Source organism: Octopus sinensis, linkage group LG15 (genome assembly GCF_006345805.1).
Source record: "Octopus sinensis linkage group LG15, ASM634580v1, whole genome shotgun sequence".
Lineage (NCBI taxonomy): Eukaryota > Metazoa > Mollusca > Cephalopoda > Octopoda > Octopodidae > Octopus > Octopus sinensis.
In genome coordinates, this window is record NC_043011.1 from 29,127,769 (window position 1) to 29,154,365 (window position 26,597).

Below are 26,597 nucleotides of genomic sequence, written 5' to 3' on the forward strand. Positions count from 1 at the left end.
GCAGTGCCATAATTAGTCGATGCCGTGCCAACCACTGAGGAATGTTGTCTCCAGCTTTTCCTAACTGAATGACAGTCCACAGTTCCTCTAAGATTGATTCGTCCCTTTGCTTTAATTTTAATTTACTTTTTTAATGTAACCAAACAGAACAATTACCTCAGAATCTATACCATCTGAAAGGTGTCTATAGAAAATTTCATTACAAAATATCCATTTTTTGTAAGTTATGAGGAAACAAAGTCGGTGGTAGTGGTGGTGAGGGTACACTTGCAGCTATCAAAAAACGTGAGAGTGGAAAGTGTGTTCAAGTATCTCAGCTACATTTCAAATGCCCATTGTTAATGCTTTTCTTGCTAAGCCATGATTGAGCAAATCAATGATCAATGATTAAAGTATGATTCAGGTTACATTATCCTGTGTCCTTCCTTTTTTAAGTTTCGTGTGTGGTTTGAGGTACACTCGACTGTTACTTCCAGCAGATCGAGCAACAACGTAAAGATCCAGTTAATAATTTAGAATTAGAAAGATGTTTCAATACAATTGAAATGCAGACACAGATAGAAAAACAAGAAATATTTAATAGAACATTCAATTTCGCAATTCTAAGGAATACGCTTTACATATCACATTTTGTAAAGGAGGTAGTATTTTTGGGGGAAGGGGAGGTACATGGCTCAGTGGTTAGAGCGTCGAGCTTATGATCGTGAGGTTGTGAGTTCGAATCCCGGACAGGGCTGCGTGTTGTGTTCTTGAGCAAGACACTTTATTTCACGTTGCTCCAGTTCACTCAGCTGTAGAAATGAGTTGCGACGTCACTGGTGCCAAGTTTTGCCTTTCCCTTGGATAACATTGGTGGTGTGGAGAGGGGAGTCTGGTATGTATGAGCGACTGCTGGTCTTCCATAAACAACCTTGCCCGGACTTGTGCCTGGGAGGGTAACTTTCTAGGTGCAATCCCATGGTCAGTCATGACCAAAGGGGTCTCAGCATCTCAGTTGGGTGGGTGGGGGAGGCTTTTTTGTTGTTTATCGAGGAAAAGGAATTTGCACTCACACATACATAAATTCAAGTATTTAAATTTCATAAGCATTTCAGATACAGAGTAGGTTAGATTGCTATATAATGACTGACATTCAAAAATATTTTTATCGAAATGGTTAAGTTAACCACCCGCACCCCAATTCACTAGCGGAATATCTTTGCTGAAATATATTTTTAAAAATTTCGGCTGTGTGGTAAGTAGCTTGCTAACCAACCACATGGTTCCGGGTTCAGTCCCACTGCGTGGCATCTTGGGCAAGTGTCTTCTGCTATAGCCCCGGGCCGACCAATGCCTTGTGAGTGGATTTGGTAGACGGAAACTGAAAGAAGCCTGTCGTATATATGTATATATATAAGTGTGTGTGTATATGTTTGTGTGTCCGTGTTTGTCCCCCTAGCATTGCTTGACAACCGATGCTGGTGTGTTTACGTCCCCGTCACTTAGCGGTTCGGCAAAAGAGACCGATAGAATAAGTACTGGGCTTACAAAGAATAAGTCCCGGGGTCGATTTGCTCGACTCAAGGCGGTGCTCCAGCATGGCCGCAGTCAAATGACTGAAACAAGTAAAAGAGTAAAAGAGTAAATGTTATTATGTACTTAAACAACAGACAACGAGTAAGAAAGAATACGTGAAAAAGGCATATAATAAACACAGACAATAAGCGCTAAAACCAGACCAGATACGTAAAATCCTAAGTCAAAGTGGAGAACGGAATCCAAGCAAACGAGGTCGCAAACTTAAAGAATGAGAATATGAATATGAAAAATTCAAATAAAGGAAAAAATTAAGGAATAAGCTTTGCATATCACGTTTTACAAAGGAGGTCATGCCATTAACTACCGTCTATGCACTTATATTTTATTGATTAAAAAAATTTCCCAGAAATGGTTTCAACAGTTTTAACAGAAAGATTTGGAAGAATTAGGTGAAAGTTCTGCAGTAATTTTCTTCCATGCATGTATGTTATATATGAAAATAAAATACTTTTGAGGCTCTCTACAAGACAACGTTTTGATGATCTCACTGATTTATTTACAGTTAGGAAATTATTTATTATTTTAGCTTTCTTTAATAATATATCTATTTCTTTATTACCCACAAGGGGCTAAACACAGAGGACAGACATAGGTATTAAGTCGATTACATCGACCCCCAGTGCGTAACTGGTACTTAATTTATCGACCCCGAAAGGATGAAAGGCAAAGTCGACATCGGCGGAATTTGAACTCAGAACGTAGCGGCAGACGAAATGCTGCTAAGCATTTCACCCGGTGTGCTAACGATTCTGCCAGCTCGCCGCTTTTAATAATATACCTATTTCTTTACTACAGAGAGGACAAACGGATTAAGTTGATTATATCGACCTCAGTGCGTAACTGGTACTTATTTAATCGACCCCGAAAGGATGAAAGGCAAAGTCGACCTCGGCGGAATTTGAACTCAGAACGTAGCGGCAGACGAAATGCTGCTAAGCATTACACCCGGTGTGCTAACGTTTCTGCCAGCTCGCCGCCTTTAATAATATACCGTCACTGGTACTACTTAAGAAGAGTGGTCCCGGTGCGCGCACTCGCGCATCCGCACGAGCTAGTCGTGCGTAGTCGATCCTTACTTTGTGTTTTATTTACTTTGTTTAAAAAAATTATTTACTTTGTGTTTTATTTACTTTGTTTTAAAAAAAATTATTTATTTTGTGTTTTATTTACTTTGCTAGGTAGTCGTAGGATCGACTAGTCACGACTAGCTAGCTCGGATATGCGAGAGCGCGCACCGGGACCACTCTTTATAAGTAGTACCCTGTCACTTAATGCTGACTTTACTAAAAAAAAAGTCTCGACTTCATCCAAAAACTTAGTAATAGCAAAATAGTAGCGTAGAGAAAGTATCTGATTACTGTCTCTGTCTCCCATTGATTCAGTACTGCATGCTGCAAGCATTGTTTGTACACGTCTGCGTGTGTATGTTGGCGCGTATATTTGTTAGTATGCGTTGATGCGTGTTCTCATGCTGCGTGTAATGTGTATTACAGAATATTTTGATTCAGTTTACAAAATTGGACTCTTGGTACCTAACATTCAGGGAATAAATACTCTAAAAAAAAAATAATATTTGTCTGGTTGATACATTTTACAGAACGCTCATTTAAAACAACCATCTAATGGGTTCCTAGACAGGAGGAGTGTCTGTGAAAGAATTAAATTTTTACTACTCGTTTTAATTGTTATCTAAAGTTTATTTGTCAGCCTACTATTTTTTTTCTTTCTCATCATTTAGGCGGTAAGCTGGCAGAATTGTTGGCACATAAGACAAGATGTTTATCATTACCAGCATTGCGTTGAATCAATAGCAAAGACTTGAATATCAACATCCAGGCCTAAATAGATGTGAATAGGTACCAACAACGATATAGGATCCACTGTTACAGAAAACTTGCATGATGTAAAATTGACATTTATTTTATGTTTGGAATGCTCAACTCAAATTCATCTATTGGAAGAAAAAAAAAAACCCTGCAGGATGCTGTGCCATTGGCGAGAGAATTGTATATTAAACTGTGTAACACCTTCAAAACTGAGAATGGGTTCTCAGTATTGCGAGGAGGGTAAAAATAAAAGGAATTTAAAGTAAATACTCATCATATCAAACTAATCATAATCTTAACTTTCAAATGAACTGAAGTGATAAAATCCAATTCGATCTGCAACTCCAAAAGTAGTTATATACTTATTTTCCATCGAGTCCGTTCGTTCGATTTTTTATAACACTGATCTTGTTTTATTGTCATGAAGTGTGACATGCCAAATTCATCTCTTTCAAACTAGATATCGTCTGCACTACTCCTATAACTATTTTTTTTTAATACATAAATTCAAAAGTTGCAAACCTTTCCAGCCAACACAGTCACTCGTCTTGCAAGTAGTAGTAACCATAAACCAAAAATCGATAATAGATACACTTTGACTGAAAAAATATATAGGATGGTCACAACTGGAATGCCTTTAATCATACGTCCGCTCCACCTAGACTGACCTGGAGTTAAACGGTTACAACAATGGCAAGGCATGAAATGGAAACTTCAATGATGTTATAATATAGTAGCGACAGCACTAGCCAAATTTTGGCAAATTCTTGCTCGTACATGCACAAGAATTGTGTACAATTCATTTCAAACTCATTCAAAACAATGAACCTGTTTAGCTAGTTTCTTTGTGTTAGACATGAACGTTAAAACCTCACTCTATTTCTTCTTTTTCTTTCAGTTCCCCGTGTGTTCACCAGCATACGAAGAATGGAATATAAGAAATCAATGTTATTAAATAAAGAGCACGAGTTATGGTATTGCGCAAGATTCAATAAACTTAGTATTTAGTTATATATCTCAAGTATGTGAGTTTAAAATTCCATCTTTCGTTCTTCCAGGATCGATAAAGCAAAACTGTTATCAACAATATACCGGAATCGATTCGCGATTCTGGTATATTGTTGCATAGCAAATATCAATATTGTGTCAAATCTATTGAAAAGAAATCGTTTTGAAATAAATATATTTCAGCTTTCGTTGTTATTGTTTTTTGTTTTGTTTTTCACGATTTCTTTATAAAACCGATTCATTCTTCTAAAATGAAACTCAATGAAATGTGAAAATTATTCAACACATCTGCGCTGTTTGTTAAAAGCCACATAAATACATGCATATACACGCACGCATATACACACACACACTGACCCAAACACGAATCATAATAAAAAATATATATATACAAAGCTCGGCTAAAATATATTATAAACTTCAATAAAAAAAAAAATTCTGTATAAATAAAATGTGGTTACCGAAGGACGAATAGCTGATCATAAATAAGTCTTCTACGTAAAGGAAAATAAACAAGTAAGCCCCTAAATGTAACTAAGCGCACATGTCTTTTCATCAGAGCAACAAAGGAGCCAAGAGATTCTATGCATCACTAGGAACGCCACGGTAACGCAGCACTAAACACTAAAGAATGCGTCAAGGGAGAGAACATGTCTAACAATCTACCTCGCTGCTACTTGTATATGCGCTGAATTTTATTATTGCAAAATATTAAGGTGACGAGTTGGCGGCGGGATCATTTAAGCACGCCGGAAAATGTTTAAACAGTATTTCTTCCGACTCGAGTTCAAATTCCGCCGAGGTCTTCCTAGCCTTTCATCCTTTCGGGGGTCGATAAAATAAGTACCAGTCGATGTAATCGACTTGTTCCCTCCACCAAAATTTCAGGCTTTGTGCCTATAGTAGGAAAAATTATTACGAAGACCGTGCCACTTCTGTAACATTCCAAAGTTTCAAAATTATGGAAAATGTCTTTTGTTTTTTTTGTTTTTTTTTAATATTTATAAACTACCAGTTACAATTCTAGGATAGACTTCCTCCCGCCCCGCCCCTATTTTATCGCAAATTATTGCTTTAAATTTTTTTTTTCCCCAAAAAAACCCACGTTTTCGGATACGGAGATTCCGGGAAATTGCCAAAAATCGGAATTTTGAAATTGATTGCCCCCTTTACCCCCCCCCCCCAATTTCTTCATTTAATTTTTTTCCGTAACCCTAACCCTAAAACCCCAACCTTAACCCTGAAACCCTAAACCTAAAACCTTAACCGTAACCATAACCCTAAATCCTAACCCTAACTCTAACCGTAAGTAGAAAAACTTTTGGATTTTTTTTTTCAGAATCATAATCTCCGGATTTTTCCGCATATTTTGACAAAAAAAAAAAAAAATTTTGTGAAAAAAATTTTACAAAAATTTTTGGAAATTCTTTCAGAATCATTCATTATCTCTGTATTTTACCGCATATTTTGAAAGAAAAAAAAATTGTGAAAATAAGTTGAAAATGAAGAATTTAGGGGTGGGAGGAATTTAAAAATGCCAATTTTTTTTGCAGATTCGTATTCTCCGTAGCCGAAAACGGGGGTTTGTTTAGAAAAAAAATTAAATTTTAAAAAAAGGGGTGTTTGGGGGGGGGGCGGTACAAAAGGAAATCTTGCTCAATTCTATCCCTAAAGTTTAAAATCAGCCCACCAGAACATGATTCATATTTTTATTAAATTTTGCTATTCCATAGTGATAAAATTTTATCGCGGTAAATCAATTTAAAAGTAGAATTTATCAAGAATATCGTCACTGACAATCGAGGAAATTAAAGAGGCAAAACAGAAGCGGCAAGGATACAATAAAATGCCAAGGAAAACAGTATTATTTAACGAATAACCTAACGTTAAAACACTATGATCCCAAACAAATATTTTATTTCTAAAGCTCTATCTCTCTCTATATAAACGGCAGTTTGTGTCTGTGTGTCTGTTAGGTTGTACCCTCACCCTGACCACGGCTTTCAACCGATTCTGATGAAACTTGACACACACATAGCCCAATGTCATAATTCAGCGAAAATTTTGAAAAGTTCCCCCAGTTCTGAAAAAAATCGATAAATTCGACATGGGGTCGAGAATCAGAAACACAAACCACAGACTGTCTAGAGGACGCAACTCGACCTTTTTTACTCTCAAAAAAAAATTTACCATCATTTTTTTTCCATTTTTTTGCTATTCTTTGGCTATAACTCTCTAAAAATGCTTTATAGTTATTTCCCTTACAAACCCGAGCAACGCCGGGCGATACTGCTAGTACACCATAAATAGCGTTGTGTATAAGGTCTACCTACACAACACTATATTTTACGAACCAGCGAAGGTAGTTCGAGTGGTTGATCGACTCGTTAAAACAATACAGTTCTCCCTCAAGTCACATCCCGTCGCCTTCAAAAGAAAAGTGGTGGGGAGGACATTGGATAGTGTCCTGGCCCACTGAATATACTTATACACCGAGCCTAAAAATTAAATGCGACGATCGCCGTCAAAACATTGTTGCTCTATTCTATTAGGGCTGCGTCCCCAAAGTCCATCACCTCCTCACCGTGGTGGGGACGCTGGTAACGGGTAGTGTCTGAGCTATGCCGTCGGGAACTTCGGTTCCTGGTAGGGCCACCCAAGGCGGATTGGTCTGACACCGAGTGGTATTAGGGCCATAACCCGGCAGACGGGGGCTCTGGTGAAAATCCTCGGAGTGTCTGTTTCGGCAACTGGCGGCTCCTCGGTCGTTCTGTCCCTGCGTCCGCAGACAATCTGCGGCAAACAGGATGTCTCCACATGCGGGATTGTTGGGGACCGCTTGTGAAATCCACATATTCCCACGAAACTTCTTTCAACTTCTTCGAGATGCCTCGAGGGCGGTAGAAGAAGCCGGCTCAACCCGCCCAGGGTGAATGTCGCCACAAGTACAGGTACTATTAGGGCTGACCTGGAGTTAAATATCAACCGCGCTGTTTTTAAAGAAGTGGTAGGTTATGTCTAAACTGAAATAAAATGGTGACGAAAAACTAAGCTGTTGATTTATTAGAAAGAGTCCTTGAAAGATTTCCTGAATGCAACATTTGTTGTTGGAATAAGGAAAATATCACGCAACTGTATTTCGATCTCCGTTCAACATCAAACGGTGGATTAAAATGAAAAGGAATACGAAAATATGCATAGATTTAACTACAATGGTATAAAAATTGAACCACGTTCAATACTGATTGCAAAAAAAGATTCTGGTAGGATAGTTAGAGCTGGGCAAGGTTCGGTTCCAATTGGGCCCTAATTTTTTCATTCGCTTCCATGTTTGTTTATGTATACAATATGATTTGCTATTATCTTTATATATAATAGAGAAGTTGTGTGTCTGTCTCCTACGATTTAGATTCCTAACTACTCCCACATTTTGCGGTGCAGTTTAACCAAAACCGGGTATCTTATAGTCGTGATTCATATCGAGCCCTTCTGGGTATTAGCGCACGTCTACGATGAGTCTACGATTAAAAAAAAATTTTTTTTCCATTTTAATGTATTTTTTTTCGCTATTATATTAGGGAAGTATCTCTCTAAAAATGTCTACGATGAGTCAACGATTTAAAAAAAAATTTACCATAATTTTTTTCCATTTTTTATGCATTTTTTGCTATTTTTTTGGTTATAACTCTCTAAAAATGCTTATATAGTTATTTCCCTTACAAACCCGAGCAACGCCGGGCGATACTGCTAGTAATATATAATGAAATTATTGTATACAGTGCTCAGGTGCACCACAACATCATCAGTTCAAGCTGATGGAGATATAGCAGTGATATCTCACCCTGCGCATCTTTACCCAATATATGACTTAAGACGAGATGGTCACAACTACAAAATCTTGATCATCGTTGATCTGGAGTGCTAAAGATACCCAAGGTTTGAGCAATATAACCGAATGAAGAACGGGATTGTATATCATGTATGTATGTGTGTGTTTGTACAGGGTATCCCCCCAAAATATATACACACTTTAAATAATTGTAAAATAGGTTATTAAAATTATTTCATTTTCAAAATTTAATAGAATCTACAGACATTATTCTATTGTTTTGTCAATGCCTTCTTTTCAAACTAATGTCCGTTCTGGTCCATTATTATGTACAATTGATGGATATTCGTCCTCATGTTTGTTATTAACACAACGTTTCTGCTGGTGTACCCTCCAGCCTTCTTCAAGTGTCTTGAGGAAATTTCGAACCTGGGTTCTCATACCTAAGGTATATTTCGATGTTGTTATTATTATAGTCCTTGCAATAATAATAATAATTATAAAAATAATAATAAAATATCCGTCAATTGCAAAAGTCTATTTTTCGTTTAGTTTACGGGTTGAATATGAACGCCCGAAACAACACAGCACACAATGGGCGAGAAATTTTTTATATTACGTCTATTTTTGATTGATATGACGGGGTGAGCGCGAACGCAGACCCCACACTTAGAAATAGCGCACCCGAGTCGCCCACATTTGGGGCGATCGCAAAGGCCAACCCAACCGGAGTGCAATGGAAGGGCCTCACTTTGGGAGAACCACCTTGATGATCATGGTTTACTCCTGTGCCAGGTAAGTATGTTTTTTAGGCGTTCACTAATCTCATATAAACGATATTTGCATTGTAGCTTCACTGATATTGCCTCTAATATTACCTTAAAATATTAATTTTTCAGCATATTCCATTATATATATTATAACTCAACTGCTACAACTCATTATTTCTAATTCAATGGTTTAGTAAGATAATGATTAATTTCTTGAAATATTATAAAGTTTAGAAATTATAACCTTGTTTAATCCAAAAGTAACGGCAAATGAACAAGGGAGACAATTCCAGTTTTATTTGTAAGTTTACCGATAAAAATATTTACTGTAATACATTTACTACACAAAACGAACCAACAAAAGAGTATCTTACATGATCGTTAGGCATGCTAGATATAACAACGAAATCTTCCTCAAATTACACACAATGGTTTATATTTTTTACAAAGATGAAAACTAACCGGGGCCGGTTGTCAAGCGGTGGTGCGGGACAAATAGAGCATACACACACGCACGTATATGATATCTGTATATATACCAATGTACGACCGGTTGATTGATGCCCGGAATAAGTAATATCGTGTTTCGGTGAAATATAGACATACATTCAAGAAACAATTATGTAAAACATTATTATTGAAGTATAAAAATTTTACTACTAAATACAATATTTTATAAAACAAAACCACTGACGGAAGACTTTTACAATCAATGCTTGTAGCGTAATTGGGGAGGATATATATATATATATATATATATATATATATATATATATATATATATATATATATATATATGCACATATGTTACATTTTCTAAGATATATATATATATATATATATATATATATATATATATATATATATGTAACGGCAGAAATTGATTAGTAAACAATTTTATGATGTGTCGAAGTCAGCAGTTGTAACGATCAAAAGTTGTTATAATTGTTTACTGTAGGATGTGAAAGATGAATAATGCATGAAGTTTTAAGGAAAAGTTTATTTACCGTTACGTTACAATACCTTGCCTCGACGAGCAGGTTATGATAAATCCAAAAGCATGCGAAGTAAAGTTTGTGTTTGTGGCCTCTACATTGTTTAGTAGTAGTTACAGAGAGAGACAGAATGACGTTGTAAGAGAACAGAATTGGAGCTAGTGAGAGTGAGAGAGTGTGGGACGTTGTCTTTCTGTTTCCCTCTGGCCGTTTTGTCTGCCTGCTTCCATGATTCTAGTGGTCGGTTCACTAACCGATGTTAGCTCTCTCTCAACTCACGAGTTGTCACCAAAGTGACTAACTGATTTTTGCTTGGGGTATGCTTGCTTATATAACTATCCAGAAGGCTAGATATATCATTGGGAACAATAGATTTAGTTGGTGGTCTTGTTATCTCTATTCTAGCTTTTGGTGAAGTAGAAGAGGTTAGAAAGGGTCAAGCGGTGAAGACATTATTTCGGCCTAGCTAAAGGCATCTGGAAAATATAAAACTGCTGTCAGAGAAAAACCATTGTTCCACCGTGGGAAAAGTTCTGCTGCAGTGATAATTTAAATTTGAGAATGGTGGATCGAATCCACTTCATACATGCAAGATTCACTACAGATATATATCACAGTCTCTACAATATATATCTATATTCAATAACGAACCATATAATTCATACTCTGGAAATTTTTTTCTGTAAAATATTAGGAGCTTCCACCTCACCTCACCCCGTTTTTCTCTCTCTCCAAAAAGGTTTCTGTAGCATATTAGGTCACAGAAATTCATTTAACGAAAAAAGAAAATTCCCAATGATTCCGGGAATGGGGGTCCCCTTCGCCCCCCCCCTTCCTGACCGAACTAAAATAAGGGATCTGCAGCATATTAGGAGGTCAGGGTACTTGATTCCACGCAAACATTCCGAGAAATTTCTTGGTGGAAAACGAGCGGGTATTAATCTAAAAGTTCACTCTTTGTTTTCGTTTCTAGCATTAACTCACATGGAGATTGGCAAAAGTTATGGCTGAAAATCGATTTTTACCAGTATCCGCGGGTGCTTTGGAGAAAATAAGTTGACAGAGAAACCCAGCCAAAATGTTTTTCATAATTGAAAGACAAATGAAAAGAGAAACAACCTAGAAAATCTTGTCAAAAGGCGAAAATCCAACTTCTGTTGGTAGACTGTCTGTTCTTGAATTATATGACGGGGTGAGCGCGAACGCAGACCCCACACTTAGAAATAGCGCACCCGAGTCGCCCACATTTGGGGCGATCGCAAAGGTCAACCCAACCGGAGTGCAATGGAAGGGCCTCACTTTGGGAGAACCACCTAGATGATCATGGTTTACTCCTGTGCCAGGTAAGTATATTTTTTTCGGCGTTCACAAATCTCATATAAACGATATTTGCATTGTAACTTCACTGATATTGCCTCTAATATTACCTTGAAATATTAATTTCTCTCTAAATATCATCATATATATTATAGCTCAACTACTACAACTCATTATTTCTAATTCAATGGTTTAGTAAGATAATGCTTTAATTTCTTGAAATATTATAAAGTTTAGAAATTATAGCCTCGTGTTATTCAACAGTAACGGCAAATGAACAAGGGAGACAATTCCAGTTTTATTTGTAAGTTTGCCGATAAAAATATTTACTGTAATACATTTACTACACAAAACGAACCAACAAAAGAGTATCTTACATGATCGTTAGGCATGCTAGATATAACAACGAAATCTTCCTCAAATTACACACAATGATTTCTATTTTTTCTTACAAAGATGAAAACTAACCAGCGCCGGTTGTCAAGCAGTGGTGGGGCAAATGAAATAGAGTATACACACGCGGGCGCGCGCGTCAGTGTACGTACGACCGATTGTGTTTTTTTTAAAGTTTAAGTTTTAAGTAGTCATAATCTTTATTTATTTGTAAATTATTTATACTTTGTATATAATAATCGCAAAATTTTTTATATAACACGAACTCATTCATTCTATGTAATTGTTTGTCCTGTGCTGCCCCTATTTCTGTGTTTGATCCACAGTGATCTCAATAAAGATTTGTTTGATGCCCGGAATAAGTAATATCGTGTTTCGTTGAAATATAGACATACATTCAAGAAAAAAATATGTAAAACAAGTAAAACATTATTATTGAAGTATAAAAATTTTACTACTAAATAAAATATCTTATAAACAAAACCACTGACGGAAGACTTTTACAATCAATGCTTGTAGCATAGTTGGGGAGGAGGCAATGGGGTGATCAGCTTAGACGGCACTTTTACGGGGATAGTACTTACGGATCTACTGTATAAGCCTGTAAAAGAGGATTGAGGGAAGAGGTAAGGGATGGCAATCTTAAGGGACACTCTGGGTAGCACGTAGTATAACAACGCCAATATATGTGTAAACAATATTTTTCGTGAATGGGAAGGTCAGCTTTTTATGAAGATACGTGTTCAAAATTTATTCTTTTTTACTCTCCCACCACCTCACCATCACACTCCGGACCAATCTTGGCGAATTCTTTTGCAAGTAAAACTATGATAGGATCCTTTTCAGTAAAAAGAAAAGTATTGTAAATATTCTCAGAAGAAAAAGTGTGTGTTTTAATGGAGATTTGGTTGTTATTTCTAGCACATCCTATGATGGCCCTCCTTGTTTCTTTCTTTCTCACTGATACATCTATTGAAGTTTTTCAATATTTTTCTCTCCATAAACACATTTACGGAATTAATTTTTTTATATTTATGATTTTTTTTTTCTATCCCACTGCCCGGCCTCGATTGTTTCTCTTCATAATACAAAATATTTTAGATCCTGAGAAGGTCATTGCTGGCACTTATAAACAGTGATTTCAAAAAAGTAGTATGTAAAAGATAATTCATTTTAACAGTATACTTTTCTGTTAGGAAAAGTTTGGAAATACTTCCGCCCGTCCCCCCACCCCCATATTCTCTCAAATTTGTTAATTTTTGTAATTTTTTGTGCCCAAAATCCCCGTTTTCGGATATGGAGGTTCCGGAAAATTGCCAAAAATCGGCGTTGGGAAATTCCTCCCCTTCCCCACAACTTCTTCAATTTTGTCTTTTTTCCCCAACACTAACCCTAAAACCGTAACCCTAACCTTACCCTAACCCTAACCCTAAAGCCGTAACCGTAAATACAGAAATGTTTTGAAATGTTTGTCCGTATTTTTCCGCTTATTTAGAAAAAAAAAATTCTTAAAAAAAATTTTACAAAGATTTTTGGAAATTTTTTCAGAATCATAATCTCCGTATTTTTCCGTATATATTGAAAAAAAAATTGTGAAAAAAAGTTTAAAATGAAGGAAATGGGGGTGGGGTGGTAATTTAGAAATGTCGATTTTTGCCAATTTTTTTGTAGATTCGTATTCCCCGTAGCCAAAGGTGGGGGTGGGGGCGAGGAGTTGTGTGGAAAATTTTTTTTTAAGGGTGGGTTTTTTTTGGGGGGGGGGGGCAGGATAGGCGGAAGTCTTGCCAAAAGTTTTCCTTTACACACACACACATTGAAGTAGGGGTAAACATTTTAATTACCATTTTTTTGTGAAAAAAAAAACAGAAGCGAAGAGAGAATTACGGCTAATTCTTTATTATAGGCACAATGGCCTGATTATATAGAGAGGACAATACAAAATACACGCGGGAACACAAAACGAATGAAAAAATGAAAATGAAATGAATATAAACAGGGTGTAGATGAGACAGCCGCCTCGCCCCCGCTGCGAGACGAACTGTGATTATCTTACTTTCTTAAACTTACAACAATAACTTTACAAAAAACATTGGTTTTTACATCTGTAACAGCCCTTACACTACTTACTCCACCGCATTCTTCTACCACTTCTGGAGTCATTAGGGTTGTTGAGCAGCCCGTGTCTGCGAAGGCTCGTGATACCTTTCCGTTCATCACGACTTCTACTACTGGCAACGACTGTAAACAGGCCTCTATTCCTTCGACGGGACAACCAGCAGCGCAGTAGTCTCCCTTGGACCGTTTCCCTGCACACATTCACCAGCGATGTGGCCTATCTGTCTGCATCAATGGCAAATCACTCCAGGCCTGGGTTCCCTGCAGTCCCCCGCCATGTGGGAAAACTGACACCGAAAACACTGTCCTTTGAGGGGTCGCGCACGTTCCTTGTTCGACTTTTCAAAATTTCATCTTGCATACTTTTATTTTATAATGTTCTATGTCCCCAATGTCTTGTAGTGTCCCCTCTATGTCGCCCCTCGTGGGTAATAAAGAAAAAGTTCCTTGTTCGACTCCTCTCCGCCGCTCTTTGTTCGACCCCTTCTCGGTGTTGCAGTCGCTGCCAAAGGTGTCGTCCCGCAACACGAGACGATGATTCTGGCCCGAGAGAGCACCTCTCTCATTGACATAGACTGAATGTTCGGCAGCTTTTGTAGCTCGACCGACACATGGCCAGGAAATCCAGTCACAAAGGCTAATTTTACGGATTGTTTTAACGTGCCATCTCTATATCCCACGAGTATAGCCAATCTCCTGATTTCGTTGGGAAACACATCGACCTGTTTGCCCCTCCACTTTGTTTTCCCCAGTCGACCATATGCCATAAATGGTCCTTCTGTGAAAACCTCCATTAGACGGCCTTCTATTTTTTCTGCGCTCAACTGGCCCTTCTCTTCCATTTCCAGGTGTAGCGCCAACGCCGATCCACCGAGGTACAACGGTATAAAACTCGCTAGATCATCTGTATCTTGGAGTCTTGCCACCAACTTAATATTTTGCAGTCAAGCAGTAATATCTCCCCCACACAAAATAGCCTAAACGTCTCATTCGAAACACGGACCAAACCAATCACTTTTTTTTTCTCCTTTGAACCGAAATATCTTGTATTGTAAAGGAAGAAAAAAGTCAGAAGCGAAGAGAGAATTACCGTAGTCTTACCTGTCGGTCCAGAGAAAGGGTCACTTTCAACATCCACGTCTTGTCACGAACTCCAATGTTCACTCCACGTCCTTGCGCGCTATCCGTTACTCGACCGTCTCACACGTCCGCTCTGATGTGCTGTTCGCCGTCGACTGACTCTCGTGCTTCACCGAATGCCGCATATCCACCACGGAACTTCCAGTGGTTTCCACAGACCTCACTTCTGACAGGACATGCCTACTCCCTCACCTCCGATCCTTCCCTACAACACAGCAAGGCTCATAACACCACATTATTGTTGCTTATATCCCACCAATAGATCGCGCGTGTGTTACATTCGGCATTATAATTCCATAAAATGTGTTAATGAGAGAAAAATATTGAAAAAAACATCAATAAATGTGAGAGTGTAAACGAGGATGGTGGTCTTGGGTCATTCAGAGTCTTCTTTCCAGATTAAGTTTGCAATTTCGGCTGGATATACTCGAGATTGCTCCAATCTGGCCAGCCCCAAGGAAAAACGAAGCTGAGACGACTAGATTCATACAAATATATAAACCAAACAGGCTCCTTTCAAATTCTTGAAGAGCCAAAATCGGTCAGGATTGGAATGGTGAGGAGTGAAAGAATTACATTTCACAAGAAGAGATGCTTCTTTTCATTTCAACGACTGTATTGAAATTTATAAAAAGTGAGGCGGAAAAATTCTGATAGTCTATTCTTCGATTATACGACGGGGTGAGCGCGAACGCAGACCCCACACTTAGAAATAGCGCACCCGAGTCGCCCACATTTGGGGCGATCGCAAAGGTCAACCCAACCGGAGTGCAATGGAAGGGCCTCACTTTGGGAGAACCACCTAGATGATCATGGTTTACTCCTGTGCCAGGTAAGTATATTTTTTTAGGCGTTCACAAATCTCATATAAACGATATTTGCATTGTAACTTCACTGATATTGCCTCTAATATTACCTTGAAATATTAATTTTCTCTAAATATCATCATATATATTATAGCTCAACTACTACAACTCATTATTTCTAATTCAATGGTTTAGTAAGATAATGCTTTAATTTCTTGAAATATTATAAAACTTAGAAATTATAGCCTTGTTTAATCCAACAGTAACGGTAAATGAACAAGGGAGACAATTCCAGTTTTATTTGTAAGTTTATTGATAAAGATATTTACTGTAATACATTTACTACACAAAACAAACCAACAAAAGAGCATCTTACCTGATCGTTAGGCATGCTAGATATAACAACGAAATCTTCCTCAAATTACACCCAATGATTTCTATTTTTTACAAAGACGAAAACAAACCAACGCCGGTTGTCAAGCGGTAGTGGGTGAGAAATACAACATTCACACACACACACGCGCGCACACACACACACACACGCCCGCGCGCGCGCACGCTTTGTGGATGTATTGTGTTTGTGTGTGTGTATATTTGTATAAGTACTACGTTTATGCATTCTTTGTACATTTATGTGTGTGTGTATATGTGTAAATACTGTTTATGTATTATGTGTTTGCGTGTATGTATATTTATATGTAAGTAATGTATGTGTTTATGTGTGTGTATTTGTGCATACACGCATGTACAATATATACAATCGACGATGTGTGAACAAGATGGTTTTTACCTCGATTTCTCTCCCTACTAAGATATTCAGACAAGTTTACAGACGAACACGAAAATCACAGATACACAGACAGACAGATATGTTTCTTTATTAGCCACACAGGGCTGCACACAGACAGGACAGATTACAAAGTAGAGCTTTGCTTTTTGGGGGGGGGGAACGAAAAAGAAGTGGGGTAGGTTTTCGATCAAAAGGGATCGTAAAAGGGAAAGAAGAAAAAAAAAACCAAAAAAGGAAAGAAAAAAAGAAAAAAAGAAAAAGGGGAAAAAAACGATCAATAGGGATCGTGTATTACAGTGTCATAATGTAATGTGTAAAGGGAAAGCAGATAAGGTTTATCCGTGGGAAGAAAGCCTACGGAAAAGACCACGGTAACCTCGGTCAATATTGTTACATGTTACCACATTTGTTTTAAATTTCCGGGTTCATAGGATTATGCTCAAGGTGGTTTCGTCATCCATACGTGCCATCCTTGCTACATTCACCCATCTTTTTTTAAAACATTTGCTAGACAGAACTTGCCTCTCTACTCTCACTTTCCTTTTCAAGTGATACTTGAAGAAGTTGATGAGAGATTGACCAGAGAGGAAAGTGTTTGTCTTCAATCCTTTCAGACGCGGATTGGAGACAAACACTTTCCTCTCTGGTCAATCTCTTATCAATTTCTTCAAGTATCACTTGAAAAGGAAAGTGAGAGTAGAGAGGCAAGTTTTGTCTAGTAAATGTGAACGTCGAAATTCTGTAGCACAAAGTCATGCTTAGTAGTGCAGATGGATAAAAAACAAACTTCGCTGCTGATGTGGCGCGTGGGTGGGATTAGCACTTATCAGTACGACAAACAAATGCGATAACGAACATGTGATTGTAGCGGGAGCATTTAAGTGAGAAGAAAAAAGTTTATACTAGACAACTCTTTGAACTACGGGTGAGAGCGACTGAAACAAAACATTTAACTGGAACATGAGAAAATTTCCTCATTTACGTCTATTTTTGATTGATATGACGGGGTGAGCGCGAACGCAGACCCCACACTTAGAAATAGCGCACCCGAGTCGCCCACATTTGGGGCGATCGCAAAGGTCAACCCAACCGGAGTGCAATGGAAGGGCCTCACTTTGGGAGAACCACCTAGATGATCATGGTTTACTCCTGTGCCAGGTAAGTATGTTTTATAGGCGTTCACAAATCTCATATAAACGATATTTGCATTGTAACTTCACTGATATTGCCTCTAATATTACCTTAAAATATTAATTCTTTAACTAATTTCGTCACATACATTATAGACCACCTTAATATAACTCATTATTTCTAATTAAATGGTGTTTTAATTTAATGCTATAATCTGTTAATATATTTTTGAAATTATAATCTTATTTAAATTAACGGTACTGGCAAGTGAACAAGGGAGATAATTCCAGTTTTATTTGTAAGTTTACCGATAAAAATATTTACTGTAATACATTTACTACTACAAAACGAGACAACGAAAAAGTCATTACAAGGTCGCTAGACAAGCTAGATATAACAACCAAATCTTCCTTACAATATACACAATGATTTTTTTCATTTTAGAAAAATAAAGACATTTGGTAATATAATTTTAGACACAGATAAAAAGGTATTGTCAAGTATGGAATATGTTTCATCATAGTTCTGATTGACTTGATAGGTCAATAACTATCAGAAAATTGATGAAAGCATAGAGAAAAAGAGAAATGATAAGGGTAGAGATGGCAACAGAAGGGTGGGTTGGGGTGGGGGTAGAAAGCGGAGTTAGAAAGGGATTTTGATATGCCATGTTATAATTCATAATTTAAACCAATGGGTCTTAACACCGATTTAAACTGAATCAGTGAAGCTAATAGGCAGAGCAGCATGGTGCAGTGGACGTGTACTGAGCCCATAACTTATAGGTTACTAGCTTAAAAGCCACACTCCGGTTGGACATTTAAACTAACCACCGTAGAGGGCTAATTGGGCCTGCGGCTCAAAACTAAAGAGAGCTAAATAACATGATTATAATACATCTTAGCGGCATTTCGTCTGCCGGTGGATTTTGATTTCGAATTCTGCCAAGGTTGACTTTGCCTTTCATCCTTTCAGGGTCAATTAAATAAGTACCAGTTATGTACTGGAGTTGATGTAATCGACTTAAACCCTTTGTCTGTCCTTGTTTGTCCCCTCTATGTTTAGGCCCCTGTGGGCAATAAAGGAATAATAATACATCTATAATGACTATATGCCATGGTGGTGTTTGATCAGAGGTTAAGGATGGACGAGAATTAATTTTGTAATGCAGTCATTCTATTGTTCCAGTCCCAAGTTGAATTCCAACTGTTGACTGATTCATCCCAAAGTTCTTATCTCAACATATAATTTACGAAGAAAATGTCATTTATATGCCCCTTGATCTCTGATGTCATCTGAATCAGCCAAGCTTTACCTGCTAGAAATAGCAACACAAATGCTTTTAAATCAGATTCCAATTCTGTATGTTCAAGAACCAAATGAAGGATAGATTTTCAATCCCGGGATCATCCTGATTCCATAAAGGCATAATATGTCTATGAAGAGCAAATGAAGCTGAGTCACTTATGTTTACGTAATGTTTGTGCATGTATTATGTGTTTGTGTACATGTATTGGGTTGTCCGGAAAGTTTGTGCCGATTTATAGTAGCTTACCTTTCGACTTATTTTAGAACATGGTTGAGTCCATAAAACAGGATTTGACTACACCTCCATTTAGAGCACAGTTTAAGCTGTCTTTTCGTGGAAGAAGATTTATGTTCCTATAACCTGTGTTAATTCTGTAACCCTTTAAAATGGAAGATAAGAAAGTCCATTTTCAGCACTTGATACTTTGGGAACCAGACAAAAATTGCTGCAGCTCGGTTGGGATGTGTTACCCCACCCTCCATATTCACCAGATATTGCTCCTTCAGATTTCCACTTATTCAGGTCTCTGCAGAATAGTCTTAATGATAAAAATTTCAATTCCTTGGATGACGTAAAAAGATACCTTGATGAATTCTTTGCCATGAAACCACCTCAGTTCTGGGAAGAGGGTATTTTCAAGTTAAAGGAAAGATGGAGACGCATTGTGCAACAAAATGGTTCATATTTGGTTGATTAAAAATGTAATGGCAAATATTTATTGACCTTTTTCTTTCCTTTAAAAATTGGCACAAACTTTCCGGACAGCCCAATATATTTTTGTAAGTACTATGTTTATGCATTTTTGTGCATATATGTGTTTATGTGTGTATGTATATCTGTGTGTATAAGTGTAAGTATGTATTTATGTGCATGTATGTATATTTGTGTATGTATGTTTATACACACATACATATACAATACTTACACAAATCTATATATATACACACAAACACTTAATACATACACAAAATATACATAAACATAAGTAATTCAGCTTTTTTTTTATTCTTTTATTTGTTTCAGTCATTTGACTGCGGCCATGTTGGGGCACCGCCTTTAGTTGAGCAAATCGACCTCAGGACTTATTCTTTGTAAGCCTAGCACTTATTCGATCAGTCTCTCTTGCCGAATTGCTAAGTGACGGGGATGTAAACACACCAGCATCGGTTGTCAAGCGATGTTGGGGGGACAAAAGCAGACACAGAAATATATACATACATACATACATATATATATATATATATACAGTGGGCTCCTTTCAGTTTCCATCTACCAAATCCACTCACAAGGCTTTGGTCGGCCTGAGGCTAGAGCAGAAGACACTTGCCCAAGGTGTCACACAGTGGGACTGAACCCAGAACTATGTGGTTGGTAAGCAAGCTACTTACCACACAGCCACTCCTGTGCTGAAAAGTAAAATTGAAGAAATAATTTTTTTCTTTGCTGCTTATTTTAACCAAAAGATTGCCAATTATTTTACTCATTGCATTACTGTGATGAATCCATTTATATAATAATGGTGCTTTTTAGTAATGCAATATCCAGAGGAGATTGATATTTGAACACACAACAGACTGAGAACACATGATATTGTCAATATTTTTCTTTCTATTCCTGTCATTTCTCAATCTTTTGTAATACAAATCTCTTAACATTTACACCCATATAAACGCTTCATTTCTTCTGACACAGTATCAAACAATGTTGGATACAGGCAGTGGCTGTATCGTTATTAAACTGAATTTCTAATATTTGTCTCTAACTCAGTAATACCAGAGTAGTTAAGTGAGAGGAGAATTTGAATTATGTTCTATTATTTCAACTGTATATAGAGTTTATACCTTTTGTAATGGAGAACAAAGGTTAAGTAATCCTGATATCATCCCTAACATTTGCAAACACTATTAAAGTTAGTTAGCTCCTTGAATCATACCAACTCAATCGGGCCGGTTTCCTGATTTCATGGTGTACATATTCCCCACCTGGATGGGATGCTGGTCCGTCGCAAGGTTACTCATTTTTGCCAGCAATGTGAAATAAAGTGTTTTACTCAAAAACACAAAATGTCGTCCAGTCCAGGAATCAAAACCAGTACCTTATGATCAAGAGTCCAATACCCAAAACATTAAGCCATGGGCCTCTACAATTGCAAACACTGTCAATGAAACTATGACTTACCTGAGAAATAAGGTAACAACAGTAACATTGACAGCTGAATTTACCATTAATTTTGTTTATGTATATAAAATATTACTTCTAAAACAGCTTTTAAAATTTAGTTACCCAATATGTGCAGGTGTGGCTGTATGGTAAGAAGTTAGGTAGGCCTTGTGTCTCAAAACAATCTTTAGGTTCTGTGCACATATTTGGCCTATTTTATAAAAATCTGCCTAAACTTATGTCTCACTGCAATGAACTATTAATAGCTCTTATGGTAATACAGTAGACACACACATACTAACCCTAAAACCTTAACTGTAACCCTCACCCTGAAACCCTAACCCTGACCCTAAAATCCTAACCTTAAAAATCTAACCCTAAAACCCAAACCCTAACCCTAGCCCTAACCCTAAAACTATAAACCTAAAACCCTAACCCTAAAACTCTAACCCTAACTCTAACCCTAACCCTAAAGCCCTAATCCTAACCTTAACCCCAAGTAGAAAAATTTTTGGAAATTTTTTTCAGAATCATAACCTTCATATTTTTCTGCATAATTCGACAAAAAAAATTTTGAGAAATTTTTTTGCAGATTCGTATTCTCTGCAGCCGAAAATGGGGGTTGTGTAGTAAAAAAAAAAAAAATAAATAAATAAAAAGGAGGTGTTTTTTGGGTGGTGGGTACAAAATTAGATCAGTCATTATGTAACTTTTTCTTGATTTTTATTTCCTGTGATTATGTTTTTTCTAGATTCAACATTATCACATAATGTAATTTGCATTTTTGAAATGTAACATATTTTTTCCCAACTTAGAAACAAGGTTTGGTCGATTTGATGCCATTTAACAAGAGCCATGAAGATTTCTCACAGCTTACCCTCAACTGTCCTAGACTACCTATTCTTTGGTCATCCATCTTTCATTTTACAGTTAGTATCCATCTTAATGTTTATTTTGGTATCTTGTCCAGATTCCTTCTGAGCGAGTACCTCAGCCATTTAACCGGCCAGCGGCTTATTTCAAGGAGCACGTTAATGCAACCACTTTCGCTATACAGTTTCTCGTTTAAGACTTTGTTTGGTCAAACAAGAACAGACAAAGAGATTAAGTCGATTGCATCGACCTCAGTGCATAACTGGTACTTAATTTATCGACCCCGGAAGGATGAAAGGTAAAGTTGACCTCGGAGGAATTTGAACTCAGAACGTAACAGAAGACGAAATATCACTAACATTTCTGCCAGCTCGCCGCCTTGCGGTTACTCATTGAGGCTACTCATGTTTACTTTTAGCATTCATCTGCATTTTGAACCATACATTACGACAGATTTTACTTGTTTGTTACATTGTCCAATCTTAGTCCTAATACTATGTTACACTGACTTCCTGATCGACTGAAGCCTTACAAATGCCCAACAAACTTTGACAAGCCGCAATCTCATGGCCTGTTTCGTCTCGTTCACTGCACTTCAGTTGTTCAAAATATTTAAAGTCGTTCTTATAGTATAGTGGTTTACCGTTTGAGTGATCAGTGTAAGGTAGCTGGAGTGAGATATGATTTTAAGATTTGCCTGTTTTGCATAATTGCTCTATGTTGGTGAAAGCCTCTAAAAAGCAATTACAAATACAAAGTCCTCTTGTGCCCAGAACTAAGGTACAAATAGGCTCTCTTTTACTCTTTTACTTGTTTCAGTCATTTGACTGTGGCCATGCTGGAGCACCGCCCTTAGTTGAGCAAATCGACTCCAAGACTTATTCTTTGTAAGCCTAGTACTTATTCTATCGGTTTTTGCTGAACCACTAAGTTATGGAGATGTAAACACACCAGCATTGGTTGTCAAGCGATGTTGGCGGGACAAACACAGACACAAAAACACACACACACACACACACATATATATATATACAACAGGATAGGAACCAAAAGAAGGAACCAAAAAGGATCAAAAAGCAAGCAAAAAATTATCTGTGGAAGAAAAGCAAAAAGTAACTCACAGTTTTAATTTTAATTGTAACTGAGTAACTAAAGGAAAAATAACACTGTGTAACAAAATATTTACTTTTTTTCTTTAGTAAGTTATTTTCTATTTGACACCAATGTTTTGAAACTGACCTATTTTCCATTACATTTCAGACAGATCCAGTGCTGAATTGCTGAAGCAGAAATGTAATTATACCTAACTAGCAGTATCGCCCGGCGTTGCTCGGGTTTGTAAGGGAAATAACTATATAAGCATTTTTAGAGAGTTATAGTCAAAAGATAGCAAAAAAATGCATTAAAAATGGAAAAAAAATGATAGTAAATTTTTTTTAAATCGTTGACATTTTTAGAGAGTTACTTCCCATATATAATAGCGAAAAATGCATTAAAAAAGAAAACAATGATGGTAAATTTTTTTTAAATCTTAGACTCATCGTAGACGCGTGCTAATACCCAGAAGTGCTCGATATGAAACACGACTATAAGATACCCGGTTTTGGTTAAACTGCACCGCAAAATGTGGGAGTAGTTAGGAATCTAAATCGTAGGAGACAGACACACAACTTGACTTTTATATATAAAGATATTCTGCTGAATACTACAGATTTGCTTGTCAGTTGATTGACCTTAATCGCTTGAGCACGTCCCTTAGGGGCTGACAATAGGTGCATCTCTGATCACGAGCAGGAGTTGTGGGGTAGCATCATAGCCATGTGTTGAGACGAATTTTTGGCGGCTTTAATAAATGTAATAAAAGCAAAGTTTAGAGGAAATATTTGCTATTTTTCATACTTTCTAGGGGTTAAGTAAATAGGAAATTACAGTTGATACCTAAGGACAAAAATTGTGTGACACTGTAATCATTAAAAAAATTCAAGAAGTTTCGTGAGCAGTTAAAAAGAAGTAATATAAAAAAAAATATCTTGTGTTTTAGGAGAATAATTACACCAATAATAATAAAGACACAAGATTTGTTTCAGTACACGAATTCGCATCAAGAATCTTGCAACCCAGGTAGAGAAACGAAGTAATTCAGATATTTACGATTTTTATCTTCCTTGAATCATTTAAAGTCTAAGGGAGATAACCTCAAGCATTCTGGAGTTTTGCTGAGTCGCCAAGTTACGAGGTAAATAAAGACACACACACACACACACACACACACACACACACACACACACACACACACACACACAGACACACACACAGAGACACACACACACACACACACAACTCAATTGAAGAATTAGACTTTACTTTTATATTTTCACTAATGAACTGGAATACTTGATTCGAATTTCATCAAAACTGGAGATTAAGAATTTTAATGAGGGTTCTTTCCTGGTTTACACATCCTAACAAAAATTCTAATCATGACATATTTATCCCATATTACTCATCTTTATGTCCAGATTCCAAAATCCAAATCTTATAAAACCCATTCAAAGGTTTTTGCCCCTGAAAAATGGAGCACATGGAGCACATGAAGCTCTAAAATGTGTGAGTTAAGGCCTCTATTAAGGGGTCCTTAAAGTCAACTAGAGAAGTTGAATTGTTGAGAATCTTTTAAAACTTGTGTTTATATCTATTGCTCAAATTTCTTTGAAATCGGAAATATATGAATGTTCACTGGGTTTGTGAAAGAGCAAAGCTACGGGAAACCAAAAGACGAATGATCCCCATAAGCAGTCAGCTACCCTACCCTAGTCGTTACCACTCCCCAATGTAGGATTCCTCACCGTATAGGTGACCGGCGCAGCCATAAGATGCATTACAGATCTATAGTAATTGGAAGGGCGTGACCCAACTCAAACTAAACATTAACAACTGTGTGATGTGAGGGCTAAGGGGAAATGAAAGTGTCACCTGTGGGTTTTGCCAATGATCACTATGTCGATAGGTAACTGAACGGAATAAATTGCAGTCTATAAATCTCTATGAATGACCAATCACTTATCTGGAAAGCCTTTGAAAACAATGTTACTATCTGAGGACTATCTCTGACTCAGTGATAAAAAAAAAAAAACTCAAAGGAGGCTTGCAACCAAATAACTTTACTCAAAATAACACTTTGCAACTGAATCAGTGGAGGCAAAGATGCCTCCCCTTTACTTGACAATTTATGCACCACATTGCAGAAATCACAATCTAAGTATATCTCAAAGCAAACTCTCTCACTGTTGTACTATTGAATTACAAATAACACTCATCTTGTATCCTCGGGTTACTCTACAGCTTCGAAGAGTGCAATTGTATTAATCTTATCTTAGGAAAAAACGACTAAATTTTTGGGGTTAAACCCTCACTAAGGGGTCTTACTGACTTCTAAACATGAGACAATGGCCCTAGCCCGAGAGATAACCTCTCCCATTGACATAGAGTGAATGTTCGGCAGCTTTTGCAGCTCGACCGACACATGGCCAGGAAATCCAGTCACAAAGGCTAATTTTACGGATTGTTTTAACGTGCCATCTCTATATCTCACGAGTATAGGCAATCTCCTGATTTCGTTGGCAAACACATCGACCTGTTCGCCCCTCCACTTTGTTTTCCCCAGTCGACCATATGCCATAAATGGTCCTTCTGTGAAAACCTCCATCAGCCGGCCTTCTATTTTTTCTGCGCTCAACTGGCCCTTCTCTTCCATTTTCAGGTGTAGCGCCAACGCCTATCCATCGTGGTACAACGGTATAAAACTCGCTAGATCATCTGTATCTTGGAGTCTTGCCACCAACTTAATATTTTGCAGTCAAGCGGTAATATCTCCCCCACACAAAATGGCCTAAACGTCTCATTCGAAACACGGACCAAACCAATCACTTTTTTTTTCTCCTTTGAGCCGAAATAGCTTGTGTTGTAAAGGAAGAAAAAAGTCAGAAGCGAAAAGAGAATTACCGTAGTCTTACCTGTCGGTCCGGAGAAAGGGTCACTTTCAACATCCTCGTCTTGTCACGATCTCCAATGTTCACTCCACGTCCTTGTGTGCTATCCGTTACTCTACCATCTCACACGTCCACTCTGATGTGCTGTTCGCCGTCGACTGACTCTCGTGCTTCACTGAATGCCGCATATCCACCACGGAACTTCCAGTGGTTTCCACAGACCTCACTTCCGACAGGGCATGCCTACTCCCTCACCTCCGATCCTTCCCTACAACACAGCAAGGCTCATAACACCACATTATTGTTGCTTATATCCCACCAATAGACCGCGCGTGTTTAATGAGAGAAAAATATTGAAAAAGACATAAATAACTGTGAGAGTGTAAACGAGGATGGTGGTCTTGGGATATGCTAAAAACAACAGCCAAATCTCACTTAAATCGCAGACCTTTTCCTCTGAAAATACTTATCTTGTATATTTATAATAAAAAAATGGGACAAGAACGCAAAACATCCAGTTAAGTGATACAAAAAAAGGGACAACAAAACATCCAGAGTCTTCTTTCCT

At 37.5% G+C, this 26,597-nt stretch overlaps 1 protein-coding gene and 4 non-coding genes across 5 annotated transcripts in view; all 5 read right to left on the bottom strand.

Annotated features, from left to right (window-relative positions):
• LOC115219841 (serine/threonine-protein kinase ULK4-like) overlaps nucleotides 1-5,024 on the bottom strand; it is a 57,621-nt gene extending 52,597 nt beyond the window's left edge. Inside the window, 1 exon segment of the mRNA XM_036509458.1 lies at nucleotides 4,874-5,024. The gene's annotated coding sequence lies outside the window, so the exon portion shown is untranslated.
• Nucleotides 5,025-8,880: 3,856 nt separating this feature from the next.
• On the bottom strand, nucleotides 8,881-9,044 carry LOC115220093. The gene has a single exon (XR_003882465.1). It is a non-coding gene; the product is annotated as a U1 spliceosomal RNA (small nuclear RNA).
• A 2,149-nt stretch (nucleotides 9,045-11,193) lies between these two features.
• On the bottom strand, nucleotides 11,194-11,357 carry LOC115220100. The gene has a single exon (XR_003882473.1). It is a non-coding gene; the product is annotated as a U1 spliceosomal RNA (small nuclear RNA).
• A 4,290-nt stretch (nucleotides 11,358-15,647) lies between these two features.
• Nucleotides 15,648-15,811, bottom strand: LOC115220102. Its single transcript, XR_003882474.1, has one exon. It is a non-coding gene; the product is annotated as a U1 spliceosomal RNA (small nuclear RNA).
• Nucleotides 15,812-17,569: 1,758 nt separating this feature from the next.
• On the bottom strand, nucleotides 17,570-17,733 carry LOC115220103. Its single transcript, XR_003882475.1, has one exon. It is a non-coding gene; the product is annotated as a U1 spliceosomal RNA (small nuclear RNA).
• Nucleotides 17,734-26,597: the final 8,864 nt, after the last annotated feature.